The sequence below is a fragment of the Rhinolophus hipposideros genome (assembly GCF_964194185.1).
Source record: "Rhinolophus hipposideros genome assembly, chromosome: 25".
Lineage (NCBI taxonomy): Eukaryota > Metazoa > Chordata > Mammalia > Chiroptera > Rhinolophidae > Rhinolophus > Rhinolophus hipposideros.
Genome location: NC_138071.1, coordinates 11,624,109 through 11,637,128, shown reverse-complemented (window position 1 = coordinate 11,637,128; position 13,020 = coordinate 11,624,109). Strand labels below are relative to the sequence as shown.

The following is a 13,020-nucleotide window of genomic DNA, read 5'->3' as shown; positions in this document are numbered from 1 at the left end:
TCAAGTATTAAAAATTTGAGAGAGGGACCAACTTTTCTAATTCTGCTTCTATAGTTTGTCTTTCATAATGAGAGCATACACCAGTGCAGTGTCTGAAAGGAATAATGTTAATAAAATTAGCAGAATCTCCCTCCCCCTTTTTTTATTTCTCCTCTGTGGCCTGCTGTAGTGCAAGTTTCTCTTCAGGCTCTTGTGGAACTGCTGATGTAAAAATACAGTGAGACCGGAAAAAAAATACACACACACACACACACACACACACACACACACACGCTCCCACATGCATACAGGAGGCCTTAGCAGCAGGAACAGATCAATGAGGTAACCCCCACTATTCCTACTTTGTACTGGTGACTGCATTTGTGCTACTCCCTCAGCTCATTCACCACTGGGTTGTCTTCACTGGAGCGTTTCTAAGCCACATTTTTTATTCCTCAAATACTAGGGCTCATGGTCCCTGAATGGAATGAAATCAATCTACACATATCTTCGTTTTATATTTTGCAGGGACTTGATTTTATCCTTCAAAACTACATAGGATTTGTATGTTGATAATTTACACGTCTCAAAACTCCAAAGTAACAAAAGAGAACACAAGGAAAATTCCCCCCTCACTTCGTAAGTCATGCCTCTTCCTTTCAGGCAACTGGTATTAATAATTTTACATGTAATTCTGGCATTATTTTAAATTTTTATCATATAAATACACATATTTTTTTTCCTTAAAAAAACATTAGCATTCTATTCACATGGATATGTATTGTGGTTGGCAGAATAATGGCCCCAAGTGTCCATCCCTAACCCCTGGAACCTGTGACTATGTAAATTTACATGGAAAAAAGAACTTCACAGAAGTGATTATAGTTAAGTACCTTGAGATTAGGAGACTATTTTGCATTATCCAATCAGATAGCAGAAAAGCAGAGAACCTCTACGGAGGACAATTCAGAGAGCTACATGACCTTGCTGGCTTTGAAAATGAAGGAAGGGAACCATGAGCCAAGGAAGGTGGGTGACCACTAGAAGCTGGAAAAGACAAGGAAACGGATTCTGTCTTAGGCCTCCAGAAAGGACTACTACTCTGACAACACCTTGAGTTGCCCTGGCAAGACCCATGCCCTTTGTCTGACCTCCAGAACTGTAAGGTAATACATTCATTTTGTTTTAAGCTTCTGAGTTTGTATTTTTCATTTGTTACAGTAGCAGCAATAGAAAGTTACCCTAAAACGGGTAGCTTGTTGTTGTTTTTTTCATAAAAAATATATAAAGTCATTCCATATCAGTACATAAAAATCTTATTCGATTTTTTAAAAATGTTTTCACAGCTGCATAATACACCACCATATCCTTAAACCATCATCATGCATATTGAAGGCCAGTGAAGTCTTTTCTTCTGCTCTTTAACATAGGAGTACAGTGCAAACCTTGCATAGGTGCCAGTTCTTATAAATATCAGTTAATATACAGGACAAATCCTAAGAAATGGAATTAAACATTCACTGGAAATGTGCTTTTTACATTTGGAGTAACATTTCCAAATCAGGCCCCCTAAAGGTTGTTTCAACATCTATTCAATGTCTGAAAGTCTCGTTTCTGTATACCTTTGCTAATACATATGTTATTGAATATTATCTTTACCTACTTGATAGCAGATAAATGGAATCCTAGTTTGAGTTCACACATTTCTTGGGGTGAGTGAAGTTGAGAATCTTTTCATGCGTTTAAAAGTTATTTGTATTTTAGTCACTGAATTTTCTTCCCTGTTTTTCCTCCCTCCCTCCCTTCCTCCTTCCTTCCAAACTGTTTGTCCATGTTTCTACCTGCTGGGTTGATGGGCTTTTTCTTATTGTTATGTTGATGCTTTATATGTCCTAAAGAAACAAATTATTTTTCTTTTGGCTTTGCTTTTAGAAGCTTTGTCAAGCAGATTTTATTTTTAATTATCAACATTTTATTTTTTGAATTTTGGGTTTTAGTTCATATTTAGAAAAAAATCTTCACCAATGTAATTTTTATACTTTAATGAATTATTTAGTATTTTTATGATTTCAAGATTTATATCTTTTACCCATTTTCTTATGCTGTGCAAGTTATGAAAAAAATTACTTTCATTTTTTTTCCAGAAAGCTGCTTAGTTCTTCTAACACCATTTATTGTCTATTCCACATATGCTTTTAATATGCTTTTTAAAAAAAAGCATGTAATTTCCTTTACCGTCAAAGATTTCAAGTTTAAGAATGGGCATTATTGCACACAACTAAAAGTTTTTAGCTTCAAATTACAATTCATACAATTAATTGTATTAATATGTATTAAACTCTTATAAAAAACTAATGTATTTTATGTGTTTTTATGAATAGACAGATAATTTAATATATCTTGGCAAGAGATGTAATAGTCACAATTGGGTGAACTGTCCAGCTAATACCAATGCACCCAGTGCCCGTATCTGTCCTACAGGTCTTTCTTGAGGAACCATTATTTTTCTGTCTGATTATACAGACAATCATGGTATTTTACCACACCAGCCACAAAGCTGAAAATATAATTTACCTTGGCCAGTCACTGAGAGTAACTCATCTTCTTGGAAATCACTTCTTAGCTCCCCTCCCAGACTGAGCTAATACAGGAATGGAACCCAAACATTTAAACTCTAGGTCCCAAGTATCTTTTCCCTGTCACATCTTTCTAGTGTATTATTAGAGCAAGGGGGAAAAAGCACCTTTTGTGCCCATAATTCTGTTCCTTCCCTTCCCTTTATTGGGCATGATGATTCATCCTGCAAAGTTTGATCAACCATTGTAAAGAAACCTTAGTTCTTAGAGCACAAAACCTTTAGCATCTAGTTTTGAGAAGCAGAAAGATTTACCTCTCATCCTGGATGGCAGTAGGCAGTAGATTATTACTTACTGATACATTTTTCACTTCCAGGAATGGGTGCCAGAGCTTCTCTCTAATGTAACAACAAAATACAAGATAAATTACCGGCAATTTAAAAGCTGGCCACACCCATTTGTTTGAAGGCTTTTTTTCCCTCCCTGATAACTAGGCCAATTAATCAACTTTGCATCCTAGGGACCTAGTGTAAATACAGAGAAGATACTTAGCACATGTTTATTTAACAAATCAGTAAACACATAAATGGCCCCTAGTTGGAACTGTTTCCTCTGGGAGAAGATACCAGAGATGACTTGCTGCCTTTTGCTTAAGTAACTTTTCATGCCATTCTTTTCTATTAGCAGTACACCCCTGAGAGATTTCAGCTATATGGCTCTCCCCTGTGGTGATTTCAGTACCTTCTTCTAACTGTGTCCTCTCTCCACTGCTCAGGGTACCAGTGACCCCTGGACTGTGCTATTCAAGCTATCATCAGCCATTTTAATTAGGAGCCATGATTGATTCTAGGACGAAAGACCAATCTAGCCTTTTCTGATTTCTCAGAGCTTTATTCAAGAAAATGGCCGAATGTCTCCTCAAAAAACAACTTTTCCAATCTCTTTTGGGACTCTCCTCCTGCCCAGACTGTTACTACATAGAGTAAATAAAACTTGGTCCCAACCCTTTGGCCGTGGCCATGCCTTAGTGGTAAGCAAAACAGTTCTTCAGTTTACACTTATAAAACTCTAGGCAGAGGTCTAGTCGTGTGTCCCACGTAAGTGTGCATGGCCGGGAGTGCTCCCTTCAGCAGTACTTGTGAGCAGGAACGTCAAAGGGATGAGGCTTGGATTCCTCCCAGACATTGGGGGTTTGTAGCTCCACACACAGCTGCTTCTTCAGAGTCCTGATCCTAACGCTGTGATGGAGCCTGAACTATGCGCTTTGAAAACCTCTTACGCGATTCTGATGTATATATGCCTGGTTAAGTCTTACTCCTGAGAACTACTTACCACTAACCCAACAGTCTTAACTTCAAGCATTAGCTTTGCCTCCAACAATTTTCCTATCCAAATGCAAGTCCCTTAACACTTCGGACCTTCAATAAACTGCAGGAAATATTGTCTGTTTCCCAAACACTTATGAGGATTACATGATGTGACGTATCAGCAGCGCATAGCACATAGATATTCAATAAATACAATTATTGTTATTATATAACTCCGCGGCAGGACTCTGTTCCCAGTCAGCAGATGAAAAATATATCTATTCATTATGATAGTGAACAAGAATACACATCTTTTGGAGAAAGGTAGGGCTCATGCAACTTTGAAATATTTTATACTGGAAAAGCTCATTTGGTCAAAAGAGGGTATTAGAATGAAATCTAATAAAATATAGGCTTAGTTCATGGAAAGAGCTATCACAGAACCCAATGAAATTCAATTTAATTCTTTACCTAACCTTATAAATTAGTGCTGAAGTTGCCTTTCTCCATTTAAAGTGCTTTCAGCTAAGACAAACAACTCAAATCCTTTTATTTTCCTTTAGTCGCCCTTAAATGAACATCTCAGTTATTTCTGACATCTCTAATCCAACCTGGAGTCCTCCATGCATTCTACAGTGTGATTTATTTTCTCTGGAGTCTAATAGTTCCTGCCCTTCTCAAATATAAATTCAGAAGCCCCCTTCTAGATTTTTACCTATGGCTGTTTCAGGTTGGATTATTTACTTCAAAACCCATCGTGTTACCAAGCAGTAGACCCAACCCCTTCATTCATAAAAGGGATACGGGGCTGAAAGGAAAACTCGCCTCACTGTTTTCTATCTTTGCGATGAAGCAACAATTATGGAATTCATAGCTGGTGATTAATTGCAAAACCTTGGGCTGCATCATGGTGACACAGGAAACACAGGAGCCTTGACTTCAGGGGGAGTCAGACTTAGAAATAGCTTAACATCACAAGTCAGGGAAGTGTATATTCCCCATCCCATCCCTTGCTACGGCTCAGAGCAGAAGCGGGTTGGTCAGAGATGGCATCCACAGACCGGAGCTACAGCCTAAAAGAGACATTCTTCTTCCTTTAACAGGCGCCTGCACCAAATCTTTTTCTGCTTTCTGAAGAATCATGATATTTTTTTGGTATTTTAAAAATTTCAAAATTGAATATGTATTTTAATTTTAAAATAACTCAAATTATTACCTTGAACACATAAATTGTATGTTGTCTATAGCAACACCATTTTTGAACCTTTTAATTTTTATGTTTCTTATTTTAAAAAAAATAAATCAAACTAATTCACATGAATATTGCTTAAAATGTTAAATTTATTCAATATTTTAATGAGTATTTGAGTTCCTTCTGTGAGGCAGGTGATTTTTCTCGGCACTGAGAAATTCAATAATAAGCAAAACAAAACCAATAAAACTCCTATCCTAATGGTGCTTATATTTAGTTGGGGCTCAGATGCTATAGTTAGAAGATTTAAAGAGCAAAATACAATGAAAGAGGAAGACAAGGGATGCAGAGCATGGGAGGAGGGGAGAAATACAGTAACAATCACTATTCAGTAATTTAACTGAATATTTAAAAGATCAAGACCACATGTATATTTGGTTTTGAGCTCAGTTTACTTATGGGTTTTCCTCTTAATAAACCAATTCTGTACATTTTGTTGTAATTTGATTTCATATAGCCTTTCTAAAAAAATTGTCTGTAATATATGATGATAGCTTAGTAATAGGTTTTTAATGAAATTAATTTTCACTTGCTCCTAGATCATACCTGTCTTCTCATCTTTTCATTAAGTTACCTAAACCAAAGAAGAAAATACTTCTTCAGGTTAATGGATTTCTTTAATTTCTTGAATTCACAATATAACTGTCTAACATTAGGCTCAGCTATGATGAGTAAGGCCATGAAAAACCTGGAAAGACACGCTGGTTTACAGAGCAGTATCAGAACCGTAATAGAGAGAAGCATAAAGCTCCATTTAAGTAGAGAGGCTGGAGTGACTGAATGGAGATAACCATGGAACCATAATAGAGAAAAGGGAACTAGAATGATGTCTAGTTGTCCAGGCTGGAATCATACGGTTACCTTCTAGTACATGCCACGTGTAAAAGCATGAAGCAGTGAATTTGGTGGAGGCATCAGGGAAATTCTAGTCGTTCTTTTGGAATTTGAAACAAACAGTTCATAAAAGTCATGGATTTGTTAGGAGGGAAGTGACTGAAAAGGGACAAATATCTTCAAAACTTTGAATTTTTCAAGACTTGACTCAGACTTGGTTGGTGCTCTGCCCCTATCCACTGTCCTATTCACTGAAAGGTTGCCAGCTGCCACCACCTGCTTTCCTTTGTTGGAGGCTTTCTTTTGTCCCTGAAATCTGCTTTGCTAAGAGGTCAAAAAGGTAGGGGAATTAGTGCTTCCTGGGTTTATTGTTTAGCCAATGCTCTCAGGAGCTGGTATTAAAATTCTCCTGTTCCCTCGCCCATATTTTGGTTCAACCTGGAGGGGCATGCAGTGCCTTGGCTCCTAGAGTTCCTGCAGCTACTCAAGCTCCAGTTTCCCACAATCCAATCCTCAGGATGGGATGCTGGCATTGATGATGGTTAAGTGGGCACGCTGTAGTACCATGTTTCCCCGAAAATAAGACCTAGCCTGACATCAGCTCTAATGCGTCTTTTGGAGCAAAAATTAATGTAAGACCCCATCTTATTTTACTATAATATAATATAAGGCTATTAATATAAGATTTATAATATAATATAAGACTATATAATATAAGACTTATAATATAATATAAGGCTATTTACTATATATAATATAAGACCTGGTATAATATAATATAATATAATATAACATAATATAATACTGGGTCTTACATTATTTTTTGCTCCAAAAGATGCATTAGAGCTGATGGTCCTGCTAGGTCTTATTTTTGGGGAAACAGGGTACCACAGTTAGTAAGATGCTCACCAGTGCTGAACTGTGTTGGGATATATAGGTAAAGGGAGCTGCATTGCTTATGTAACAGCTCTAGTATTTAAGAAATATTAGGACTCTCGGGCTTCTTCTGTGCTGTCCAGCCTTATCACTCATCTCCTGCAGCTAGTCACTCATTAAGCACTAAAAGACTCAGAAATGCCACAGGTCCCCCAAAGAAATGAGAAATTCAGCTTTATAAAGCAGAACATGAAAGAATGGTAAAGGCAAATTTTTGTTGAGGTACCAAGATACAATAGACAGAACCATCTAAAAAAGGTGGCAATGTCATACATTTTATAAGGCTTTTGCTAAGAAAAATGTCATGGCTTTTGCATACATCTTCCATGTCTTAGGCATAAAAGCTCCAGAGACTGTTGGGAAAGCATGATTGAGAATGAATTTTGAAATGTGTTATAGCCCCCATCCCAGCCTCCCCCCATCACTACCACTAAGGAGGGGAAGATGTATGTGGAGAGTTCCAGCTTCTCACCTGAAAACTGTAGAGAGGGGCTTTACTAGGACCCCTTGGAGGATTTGATAGGTGATTCCTTAAGATGGAGGTGGTAGATCCATTAGACTGTTGTCATTCCACTCCCAGGATTTGTCAAGACAGAGGGTTGAGTGTTTCCTGTGGGCAGGATATGGACCACATGAATGAGAGCAAATGTGAGGCTTCCTTGAGAAAGGGTCTTGTATTTCAGGGGTTCGATAGGCTTTTGTGTTTACATTAATGGAGACAGCTGAAATTAAGTGTATGAATCAAGTGTATGAATTTGTCATAGGAATCATAATGAGTAAAATCATTCATGAAGAGTCTGGAATAAAATATTGGAGAGTACTGACAATGAAATGTTGATAAAAGCAGGTTTAGATAGGGTTAGGAGGACAACAAAAATCCCACTGTAAGGGGGTACACTGACAATGACAGCTCCCTGTGGTTACTGCCCTACTTTATCTTCTCTTCACAGACAAAAACATCTTAAAAGAGGTTTCTGTCATTGCTACTCTCATTTATCTATTAATCTCTCTTCAACCCACTCCAATTAGGCTTTCCTCTGTACCACTTCACAGAGAGTATACTAATGAAAGCCATTCGTATGTGTACCAACAAAGGCTACCAATAATCTAGAAGTTGTCACATCCAGTGGTTTCTCTTCTGCCCTCTCTTATCTGAACTTTCATTGGCCTTCAACACAGCTGACTGCTTCTTTCTCTTCTTGGCTTCTTTGATTCAGCACTAGTCTGTTTATTTCTCCTACCTCACTGGCTGTCTTTCTCAGTTTCTTTATGGGACCTACCTTCTCTATTTGAAATATAAATGTAGGAATGTACCAGGATTTTGTCTTGGCCACATTTCCATTTTTTTTTACAGACATACTTCAGAGAGATTGCGGATTTGTTTCCAGACCACCACCATAAATCACGTATCACAATAAAGCAAGTTGCAATCACTTTGCTGGTGGAGGGTCTTGCCTTCAATTTGTAAAAAATGAACAAACAAATGAAAAACAAAAAAAACCCGCAATATCTGTGAACCACAATAAAGCAATAAAATATGCTTTATAAAATATGTCTGCCCTCTTTATCCTTAGATAATATTGTCCAGTATCTTGGGTTTAGGATGTCATTTATGTGTTAATGTCTTGTAAACTGCATCTATAAAATAAAGTTACCAGATTACTAATGTGATAGAACTAGTTGAATGGGGAATAGGCATCTCAAACTTACCATATCCCAAAGAGAATTTTGATATGTTTGTGCTCTTTTGATATGTTTGTGCTGCCACCCACAACCTTTTTCTCCCTGAGTCTCCTGTCTTACTTACCATCCAGACAACATCCACCCAATTCCTGAAGCTAAAGGACCAGGAATAATTTTGATTAGACTTCTTCTCACTTAATATCATCACATAGATCATACACGAAGTCCTGAGGCTTCTGAAATAGATCCTAAATTCCTCTACATTCACCATCCCCAGTACTATTCTCCTTGTCCGAAATATTCCCCATATCTTGTATGGATGACTTCAATATCTTTATATATTTTTTCATGGCTTCCACAGGGCACTCCCCCATCACTCACAGGACACCACACACAGCTTGTGAGGAGTCACTAAGGCATTTTCTGACTACTCAGTCAGCACTGGCCACCCAGTGTTATTTCTCTGTACAGCCCCTATATTTTCCTGTTTATTATTAGCATTTTCCCTTTTGCTTATTTATTCTCTCCTCCCAGGGTAACCTATACAAAAGCAGTGATATGTGTCCCCAGTGTTTAAAACAATGTCCGAAGCACAGTAAATACCCAATAAATATATGTTGAGTAAATGAAAGAATGGATGAATAGTAAGGATAAAACACAGTTGGTAGAGGATTAATAGTTATGTCTGAAATATTGATTAATATTTCAAGACTCTGTACTTGAAAAGGAGAAAAAAAATAAAGTGGAAAATTAAGAAGAAGACAAGCTAAGGAAAGCTTTGTTTGTTGGTTTTTAAGACTGGAAAAGAACTGAATGCATGTGAAGTTTAGAGGGGAGAAACCAATGAAGCAAGAGATTAAAGATAATAAAAAAGACAAAGGATGAGACAGGATCATAAAATAATCAGGAAATACTGGATCAGAACTGATGATTCTTATTGAAGGATTAGCCTCAGAAATGGGAAAATGGAAGACCCTGCCTTCCTTCCATGCATGTCCTTCTCTCACCCTTTATTTTCTCCCTCCTTTTTGATTCCTTCCATTTCTCTTGCAACAATTGCTATTTTAGTACTTCTATAGTACCAGGTGCAGTGAAATAGCTAGGGGATTTAATTTGAATAAAAACAAAAAGCAAGATCTGACAATAGACAAGAGGGAAGGGAAACTGTCATTGTGCCAAGGAAATTAGCAGCAGCGTCTCCAAGGGGTTTATTATAGCTACGCTATTAGTCACAGATAAAATGGTCTCTGGCGGACTTTATGGACAATGTGTGTGTTGGAATTGTGAGGAATACCTCACAGAACCCACAGGAAGGCCATGTATAGGCTATGGCAAGAGCCAAGCAAGGCAGAGCTGAGACAACCTGGACATCACCAATGGCTGCTGCCACTTCTGCCATTAGCATCACCTCTAGTTGCAGGACACTAGTACTCTGAACTCTAGTCACCCCCTCCCCCATTGTGGACTTCCCACTCCATTGCAGGGGCCATAAAAAAAACCTTCATTGACACTTCCTTTTGCTTCACTGCCTCCATCAAACAGGGTCACCTGACTGGTCGTGCTTAAGTCACAGGACCTGAGGGGAAAGGAATGTCTAACCTGTTTCCAGCTTTTGTATGGGTCAGTGGAGCTGCCTCTTTCTTGTCTCTGTTTGAAATCCCACACACAGGCGTATGAATCCTAGTCATCCCAAAAGTCACGTATTCACTAGAGGCAATTCCAGAAGAGGAAGTAGCATGTTGTGAAGGCAGAGGAGTTGACTCGGGATACCTGGCCTCTCTATAACATGTGACTGTTGTTTCCACGTGTTTGCTAGCCCTTTTCAGTACTAAGTTTTTCTAGGTAGTACCCTATAGCTCAAGAAATATATCAGTAAACCAAGTCATACCCACATTTGCAGCATTTAGCATTTATGACCTTTCTTGAAAGCCCTTGGGGGCAACATAGATCAGAATATCTTCACTATGTATCACGAAGGTAGAAGAATACAAATGAGAAATGGTAAATGTCAGATATATATACACTGGACAAATGAACTGAAGTGAGACTTGGAGAGACATGGTGCCAACACTATGGTTATGTTTATGCTCCTGAAAAAAAGAAAGAGAAAACAGCATGCTGGGGGAACCAGATTTCCCTCTTAACAAACAGTTCAACAGAAACAGGGCAAATAACACAATATAAGAGGCACCGTATGTCAAGTCAACACAAACACCAGCTGGAGGTAACAGCCTAAATACAATTCAGGCTTCTGTTTCACAGAGATGTCTCCAGAGGTGGGAAGTTCAATAAAGACTAGCACGGACTACAAATGATGCAGAACTCATCTTTGTGCCATCATCATTCATCAAAGGCCATAGAGTAAAAGCTTCAGGTACAAATGCTGAAAGATCAAATGCCCAGAGTGTTTTTCATAGTAAGTGTTAGGAGAGTGGAGGTCCTGGGATTGCCCGGGACTGGCTCCTGTGCATGGATGAGGATGGTTCTCTCAGGTGACTTCCGAGATGTACAATTCCATCCCCGCACTCCCCTGAGCACGGTCACCTCTTTTTTTCTAGTAACGTATCCCTTTCCTGAACTGGCTTTCCCTCAGGGTCTCTGGCCCTGTTCTTGCCCCAGCATGACTTTTCCAGGGCTGTTGCAGGAGGCTCACGCAGGAGCTCCGTTCCCACGAAGACTCCAATCCCACCACCATGAACGGGGCCTGATCCCCCACACGCCCACCGCTGTGAGCTTTTGGAGCCTGTGCTCCGCCCCTCTACTGCTCCCCAGTCACTGCTTTCCTCCTACATCGACAGCTACAGGTATCTAAGCAGTGGACCCAAGCCCTGGAGGTTGGTGAGAGCCACGTCCTGCCTCTAGATGAAACTGGGAGAAGAGACCATGAAGGTAACCCTCCTGGGGGCCAATCACCACCCTGGCTTTGTCATGTTTTCCTTTGAAGGACACTTTAGAACCATCCTCTACCCAGGTGATTTTCGGTATACAAAGTCCATGCTAAAGGGGCCATCCCTCACAGGGGGGAAACAGATCCATAGCTTATGTCTGGACAACACCAACTGCAGCCCAGCCTTCTCCTGATTCCCCCTTCTCCAGGAGAAGCCCCCTGCCAGATTGTCGAGCTCATTCGAAAGTGTCCACAATGTAATGTAAAGATTGGACCCGGTAGCCTGGGAAAAGAGTCCCACTATTGGAGCAGCTGGCCCTGGAGTTTCAGACCTGAATGGGGCTCCAATAGTCTTGAGTCTTTGGCACCTGGAGCTGGTGCCGCTGTTGGGCAGATGGGTTCACAGTGGTGGCGAAGGCGGCGGCATCCACGCGTGGACCACTTGGAGACCTGCCGTTCTGCCATATAGCACCGGAACCAGACCCACCCTACCACAGCTCTCCTTCCCACAGCAGAAAATCCACACTCCCACCTCTCCCCACCTCCACATCGTCCCTTACTCTCATCATTCCTCCGGTGTGCAGCTTCCTGCCTTTGTCACAGCACTGAAGCCTTGCCACTTGGTGCCCACTGTTAGTGGCAAACGACAGGGGTTTGCAGGACAGCTTAAGCCCCAGGTTCTGTGTCCCAAATTCCAGACTCTGTGTGGCAATACATGTGTTCCTTCTCTAGAAAGCCAAGCATTGTCTGCCTATTGTTAGAAAGGAGGCTAAAGAAGCCAAGAACCCAGGGTGTCCTGTTTGAATGCCTGCAGGAAAACGCAGATCAATCTCAAGCTGACAGTGACTCGAAGAAGGCGGGGAATGAGAACCTTTCTGGGAACCTTGAGAAGAGCCCTTCCACCATCCTTTGCGGATCAAGAAGCAGTTATTCAGACCCCTGTAGCAAAGAATGGGATGGGACAGTCCCTTTCTCTGAGTCCCAGAAGATGGTGACCGTACTGCCGACCCCCTTGGGTTTTTCAGTGCATGTAGTCTGCAGATGAAGAATTTATCTCTGGGAACTGGAGAGGAAATTGGTGTAGGGCCCCACTTGGTCCCCCTCAGGGGAAACAATGATGGCTTAGCGGCCTCGGGGAACCAGAGTGCCTGGAGGGGCTGGGATTTGCCCCTGCCTCAGAGCAGCAAGGCAGCCCCTCTTTTGGCTCCTGAGTTAAGGGGCCTTGCGCTAAAATACCTCTTGAATCCAGTGAAACTTTTCCAGGCAGGCTTCTCTTCCAGGGGCTTTGACCAGCAAGTGGAAAAATACCATAAATGCTTCCTGAGTGCAGACAGGAGTGTACAACCTTGTTGAGCTAATACTGCAGTTTTGAAGATAGTGGCTGAAGGCTGGTGGGCTGAAGTAAGTTTGGGGCCTTACTTTTCTGTCTTCACAGGATCCTGACAAGCGCATCCTGGAGCAACGCTTCCCAAAGTGTTTTCACTGGACGCCTAATACCTATGGAAGCCTTAGTTTATAGTTGACCACATTGGAGAAACACGTTTCATTATAACCTCTTCACGGTAT

General features: G+C 40.4%; 1 pseudogene across 1 annotated transcript in view; it reads left to right on the top strand.

Annotated features, from left to right (window-relative positions):
• LOC308492850 (5' exonuclease Apollo-like) overlaps window positions 1-12,807 on the top strand; it is a 56,448-nt pseudogene extending 43,641 nt beyond the window's left edge. The window contains exon 2 of the transcript in view: window positions 11,301-12,807. The product of the transcript in view is annotated as a 5' exonuclease Apollo-like (transcript). The remainder of the gene's footprint in view (window positions 1-11,300) is intronic.
• Window positions 12,808-13,020: the final 213 nt, after the last annotated feature.